Here is a 7105-nt window from a genome sequence, read left to right on the forward strand (position 1 = left end):
AGTCAATGCACCGGGTAAGGTGGGGGGAGGCTTTGCCTACAATAAATGGCTTCCAGGGCTGGACTCCATTTGGTGGGGCAGCAGACAGCCTTCAGACCGCGAGGCAGAGTGCCTAGGCGGCAGCGGTACCTACACTTGCCCCTAGCCCCCCAGACGCGGAAGGGCCGGTGCTGCAGCGCGTGTTAGATCCTGCAGGGCCCCTTAGGCAAGGTCTGAGGGAGCAGTTGAGGAAACTGGACCCAAAGAGCAAGTCCTTCCTGCCCGCGGTCACCCATCAGGTTAGGACAGAGATTTAGTCTCTATGCTCCTAATCCTCATTTTGACTTATGTGGCCCCACCCCAGCCATATTCTCACAAAACAAGGTTGGGGAAAGGGCACTGGACCAGGGTCAAGAAATTTGGGTTCTAGTACAGGTCTTGCCACTCAACCAGTTGAGAAACCAGGACAAACTCACCCCTTCTTTCTTGGCCTCAGTTTCCTGGGATGTTGAATTTGGGGGGCTAGCCTGAGTGCCCTCGGAGGGTCAACAGTGCTGCGGCAGGTCTGTGATGTGGAGCCTCCCACCCCTGGCCAGCGGGCAGACCTCTCCAGGTTTCACTCTTCCCCTGCTTAAGGGAGCTCTGGTTGTATGTCCTTCCTGCCTTTCATTCCCCCCTCAATCCACCCACCTTCCTTGTCCCATACAGTCCCGTTCCCTGTAGTGGGTATAGAATGTGAACACTCAGTAGTGGGCTCTAAGGAGGAAGGCCAGCAGAAGAATGCATCTGGTATGAGGGTCTCCATGGGGTAATAAGGAAGGGCTTCCCAAGAGAGAAATGGGGGCATTGGTTTAGATCAGTGGTAGTCAACCTGGTCCCTACCGCCCACTAGTGGGCGTTCCAGCTTTCATGGTGGACGGTAGCAGAGCAACCAAAGTATAAATAAAAAGATAGATTTAACTATAGTAAGTTGTTTTATAAAGATTTATTCTGGCCTGACCTGTGGTGGCGCAGTGGATAAAGCGTCGACCTGGAAATCCTGAGGTCGCCAGTTAGAAACCCTGGGCTTGCCTGGTCAAGGCACAGATGGGAGTTAATGCTTCTAGCTCCTCCCCCCTTCTCTCTCTCTGTCTCTCCTCTCTCTTTCTCTCTGTCTCTCCCTCTCCTCTCTAAAATGAATAAACAAAATAAATAAAAATTTATTAAAAAAATTAAAAAGAAAAAGATTTATTCTGCCAACTTAGTGAAAACCGACATAAAGTACTTGGTAAGTAATTATTATTATATACTTTAACTTACTGTAACTCTGCTTTATAAATTTTATAAAGTAAAGTTACTTCCCTACTTTATAAATCACCATTACTGTGGAACCGGTGGGCAGTTAGAAAATTTTACTACTAACAGAGATACAAAAGTGGGCGGTAGGTATAAAAAGGTTGACTACCCTAGGCCAGCATCAGCAGGATGTTCAAGAAGCGCGGTGTGGAGTGGGCAGTCCCAACCATTGTAGATCTCCCCGCAACTTCTCTGCCTTCCACCTTAGCTGGAGGTAGTTGAGTAGTCCTGGGGGACGGACACCCCGCTGAGTGAGCCCTGCCAGTCCTCAGGATTCAGATCTCATAGATGTGTCTTCAAGACCCCTGTTTCCGAAGAAGCCCTTGGAGGTCCTTGTGGGGAGAATGTTAGCCAAGCAGGGCTCTAACCTTTCTCCCACAACCCCTTCCTTTCACTGAGAGTTGCTGTAGTCTGTTTTGCATATGAATTTTTCTTTTATTATTTCCTTTCAAGTAGGGATTTGTCAGCTAAAAAAAATTTTTAATTGAAAACCCCCATACCAGTCCAGTTGTGAAAAGGGCTAATAAAAAAAAGCATACAGGGCCCTGGCCGGTTGGCCCAGTGGTAGAGCATTGGCCTGGCGTGCAGAAGTCCCAGGTTCGATTCCCGGCCAGGGCACACAGGAGAAGCGCCCATCTGCTTCTCCACCTCTCCCCCCCTCCTTCCTCTCTGTCTCTCTCTTCCCCTCCCTCAGCGAGGCTCCAATGGAGCAAATATGGCCCGGGCGCTGGGGATGGCTCCTTGGCCTCTGCCCCAGGCGCTAGAGTGGCTCTGGTCACAAAAGAGCGACGGCCTGGAGGGGCAGAACATCGCCCCCTGGTGGGCAGAGCGTCGCCCCCTGGTGGGCGTGCCGGGTGGATCCCGGTCGGGCGCATGCGGGAGTCTGTCTGTCTCTCCCCGTTTCCAGCTTCAGAAAAATACAAAAAAAAAAAGAAAAGAAAATTGATGTATGCAACTTCTAATCATTGTCAGTAGAGTAAAAAAAATTTAAAAAAGCATACAGGATTGTTTTGAGGATTAAATAAATCAATAACACAGAAAGCACTTTGTATTTAAAGGTATGGGAGCTATTAATACGACCACACCGGGAAAATAAAGCCTGAGGAGGGGAGGGGCTTGCCTGCAGCCCCCCAAGAAGGCTGCGTGCAGCCAGGCCCTCTGGACCCTGTTGGAATAGTCAGAAATCCTCCCCAGCCCCCTTTCTGTAGCTGGACAACCTCAAGAGCCTCTGCTGCCAGCTTCATGACAAAGACAGGAGTTTGGAGTGTTTTTTCATCTCTAGCTCCTCATTTAAGACAAGTGCTTTGTTCTCCTCACCCAGGAAGTGGGGTCGTAGGTGGCCCATCAATGTGATGTGCCCCTGTTGCCCCACTCCTGAGGGAGGTCAGAGCCTGCCTCTGGGTTTGTGCCGAAGCCATAGGTAGAGATGCCTGCTGTCTGCCGTCTTTGTCAGTGGCTTTCCCACAGGTCTGGATGAAGTTCTATACACTGGACACTCTGCTGTTTTCCCTGAGTTGCCAGTTGCTCGGGGACCTGCCCCTGATTTTATATTTTACTTTTAAAGCTCACCTGGGCTGTTTGCTGTGTGCCAGGTGCTGATTACACAACTGCCCATGAGGCTGGTACCCAAATCACGGTGCTGATTCATCAATTTACAGAGGGGTTGTGAGTGCTTCAGTTTATCAGCACAGGTCTGTCTGTCCCGCAGGATCTGGGTGCATGGGCTCCTGAAATGTGTCCGCACTGGTTAACATCCTCAGTTACAACTTCCCTTTCTGACCTGGGAAACCCTTCTGAGTATTTGCCCAAGTGCTGGCTAAATCCCTTTTCTGCCCAGCTGTTAACCTTCCCCTGAATGTTCCAGGCCTGGCCTCTGCGTTCATGGTTCTGCTGTTTTCTGCTCAGCAGTGGCCCACCTCCACCTAGCCTCTCTCTTTCCTAGACCAGCAAGACCAAGACAGAGCCTCAGGCCCCGGGACATGTGCTCGACATCTGGTGGACTGGTGACCTTTCTCTGAGCACCCATAGCACCAGGTTTGTTTTCCTTTTCTATCATAGGTTCATCTCACTGAGTTGAGTCTATTTGGCCATCTTTCTCCTCATGAGATCTGAGTTCTAAACATCCAACCAGAGCTTATCATAGCAAGTGCTGGAGAAATGTTGCTGGAGGGAACATGTGAATTAATTTTTATTTATTTGTTTGTTTATTCATTTTAGAGAGGAGAGAGAGAGAAAGGGGGGAGGAGCAGGAAGCATCAACTCTCATATGTGCCTTGACCAGACAAGTGCAGGGTTCTAAACCGGCGACCTCAGCGTTCCAGGTCGATGCTCCATACACTGCGCCACCACAGGTCAGGCCTTGAACATACTCTTGACTGCAATGCTCTCATCCCAGATCCCAGATCTAGTGGTTCCCTTCCTCTCTCATTCTTGAGCACTGTGGAGCCAACAACCAGGCCCAGTCCTCTCACTGCCAGCATCCCAGGCCCTGTGTCGTCCACTCTGGCCAGGTGATGTGTCTGCAGATAACTCATGAATTAGTTATTAGTTTCCAATTCCTGCTGTAACAGGTTGCCACAAAACAATGCCCACTTATTATCTTGCAGCTGTGTAAGTCAGAGTGGCTCACAGGGCTGGAATCAGGGTGTCAGTAGGGCTGCAGCTCCTGGGGCCCCTGGTGGTGAGTCTGCTTCCACGTTCACTTAGTTTCTTGATAGAACTCAAGTCCATGGAGTTGTAGGTCTGAGCTTCCCATTTCCTTGCTGTCAGCTGAGGGTCAATCTCAGCCACCCACATGTCCTGGCCCTCTTCAAGGCCACCAGTGAGGGGGGCAAGTTCTCGTGCCTTTTTTTAAATGTATTTTTCTGAAGTGAGAAGCAGGGAGAAGTGGGGAGACAGAGAGACTCCCGCATGCGCCCAGCCAGGATTCACCAGGCATGCCCACCAGGGGGTGATGCTCTGCCCATCTAGGCCGTTGCTCCATAGCAACTGGAACCATTCTAACACCTGAGGCGGAGGCCATGGAGCCGTCCTCAGTGCCTGGGCCAATTTTGCTCCAATGGAGCCTTGGCTGCAGGAGGGGAAGAGAGAGATAGAGTGGAAGGAGAGGGGGAGGGGTGGAGAAGCAGATGGGCGCTTCTCCTGTGTGCCCTGGCTGGGAATCGAACCCAGGACTTCCACACACAGGGCTGATGCTCTACTTCTGAGCCAACCAGCCATGGCCCAGGTCTCATGCTTTTGAACCACTCCTTTGTATCTCTCTTCTGCCTTTTCTGTTTTTAAGGGCTCATGTGATTACCTTGGGCCCAGCCAGATAATCCAGGATAATCTATTGTGAAGTCAGAATATTAGTAACTATAATCCCATCTACAAAGTCCTTTCACAGCACTACCTTTATTAGTGTTTGCCTAACTAACCAGGGGGCGGGTGGGACTGCTGGGGCATCTTTAACACTCTGCTAGTAGCAGCTGTCCTACTCTGAGCTGGGAGACAGCCTGTTCCAAGAGAGGCCACTTCTCTGGGAGAGTCTGGCTTTCCAGACGGAGCTCTTGCCCGAGTGCCCTCTGTACACAGACCAGGGTAACAGTACTGAGTTCCCAGATTGCCCTTGGTGACACTTGGGCATGTTTCCAGCAGTTCCTGAGCAGCTGAAACGTGGGCAGGAGTCAGAACTCAGTCATGGTCCCCTGGCCCCAAGAGATTGGATTACCTTGCTGAATGTCCTACAAGTGGATGACTTGGGCAGGGGGATGACCTATACTCAGGGACAGAGCCCAGGGACGTCTTCCCTTTCTGACCTGGTTGCTGGTTTGTTTCCATGTGCTCCTTCACAAGGAACCCACAGCCTGGCTGGCCTTTGTGTCAGCCTTAGCCCCTGCCATCACCCCTTGGTCCCCAGTTCCTAAATGCACAGGCTCTCGCCTCTTCCTGAAGTCGCCTCCTTCCCGCTCTCCTTGCCTGCCCCCAGACACCCTGCATTCACACTCCTCAGTGTGGTAATGTGGTCAGGGTCAGACTCCTAGTCCCCCAGGCCAAGGCACGAGTGTGGCTGCTGCTGTCTTCAAGCTCTGTGACCTTGGCAAGCAGCAGAACCCCTGGCCCTGCCTGTGAGATGGAGATAACCTCACAGAATTGTGAGGGTAAAATGAAACAATGTACAAGAACCCAGAATATGCACAGTTATCCCACTTGGGCTGATGTTACTGTCTTGGCAATAGATTAGGTGTCCCTTTCTTTTGCGAACCCTGTCCTCCCACAGGGTGTGGAGATTGTCTGTTGGCTCCTCTGGCTGTCCCAGGCGCACAGTGACTCTCCCAAGGGCAGGTCCTCATCTTTCATCTTTGCATCTCCAGCTTCTAGCACAGGCTCACATGTAGGAAACCTATCTGGGAAGTCACAGGCAGGCAGAAAGGTGGGGCTGATGTGGCATCCTCTCCCCGTGCTGAGCTGTGGAGCAAGGTCAGCTTCTGGAGACAGCAGTTTGTCTAAAGGCAGGAAAACTTGGTATGCAGGGAGGTGTTGCCAGGTTCAAGTGAGGACCTCCTGGGGCACGCCAGCCTCTCATGCCGCATTGTGCTTTTTCAAAGCACTGAATTAAGCTAACTTGGAGAGGGTGTGGTGACAAAGGCACTACTAATCTCATTTCACCAATGGGGAAAGTATATGGACTGAGGACCAATGCCATGACCATGGCTTTCAGCTAAACTCACAGCTGCAGACATTCAGCTGTTGTTGGTTTATCTGGTGTCCCGGCCCTGTTCACTGGTTCAGTGCATTGAGTATGGTCCCGCTGAAGAGCCAGACTCTGGTTGGGACCCCCTTGAGATTTAGGAGCTTTTCCTTAACTCATATATTCATTCAACAAACATGTCAGTCATCTGCCCTGTGAACCAGGTCCTGACTTCACATGGGATGCAGCAATGAACAGCTCCTACAGCTTCTCTCATGCTGGCCCCTTCTCAGGTAAGGTGTCACCTCCTCCAAGATGCTTTCCTTGACCACCTCACCTAAAGTCGTCCCTGTCCCTACTTATGTCACCTGTTTTCTTTTTCCTGTTTCTTACATGGCCACTAAATACATGCTCACTGTAGGAAAGTCTGGTAAATGCAGAGTCACTTAAAAAGAAAAGCTTTAGCCTGACCAGGCGGTGGCGCAGTGGATAGAGCGTTGGACTGGGATGCTGAGGACCCAGGTTCGAGACTCTGAGGTTGCCAGCTTGAGCGCAGGCTCATCTGGCTTGAGCAAAATAAAAAAAAAAATGCTCACCAGCTTAGACCCAAGGTCGCTGGCTCAAGCAAGGAGTTACTTGGTCTGCTGAAGGCCCGCGGTCAGGGCACATATGAGAAAGCAATCAATGAACAACTAAGGTGTTGCAACGAAAAACTGATGATTGATGCTTCTCATCTCTCCGTTCCTGTCTGTCTGTCCCTGTCTATCCCTCTCTCTGACTCTCTCTCTCTGTCCCTGTAAAGAGAGAGAAAAAAAAAGAAAAGCTTTATTTAGTCTTACCTCCTACAGAAATTCAGTGTTAACATTTCAATGTGGTTTTTTCCAGTTGTTTGCCTCTGCAAAGACATGTGATTGCCCACATTATTGTGCTTGTCTTCTTAACATGAATTCTCAGACTTGCTTATTTTCACATCTTCGGATCCTGCATTGCATCATTGGTGGTTTATAGGCACTGCCAGCCTGTGTTGACATTGAGCTCTTCTGCCTGGCCTGTGGTGGCACAGTGGATAGAGCATCGACCCGGAACCGTCACTGGTTCGAAACCCTGGCCTTGCCGGGTCGA

This window comes from Saccopteryx bilineata, chromosome 5 (assembly GCF_036850765.1).
Source record: "Saccopteryx bilineata isolate mSacBil1 chromosome 5, mSacBil1_pri_phased_curated, whole genome shotgun sequence".
Classification (NCBI taxonomy): domain Eukaryota; kingdom Metazoa; phylum Chordata; class Mammalia; order Chiroptera; family Emballonuridae; genus Saccopteryx; species Saccopteryx bilineata.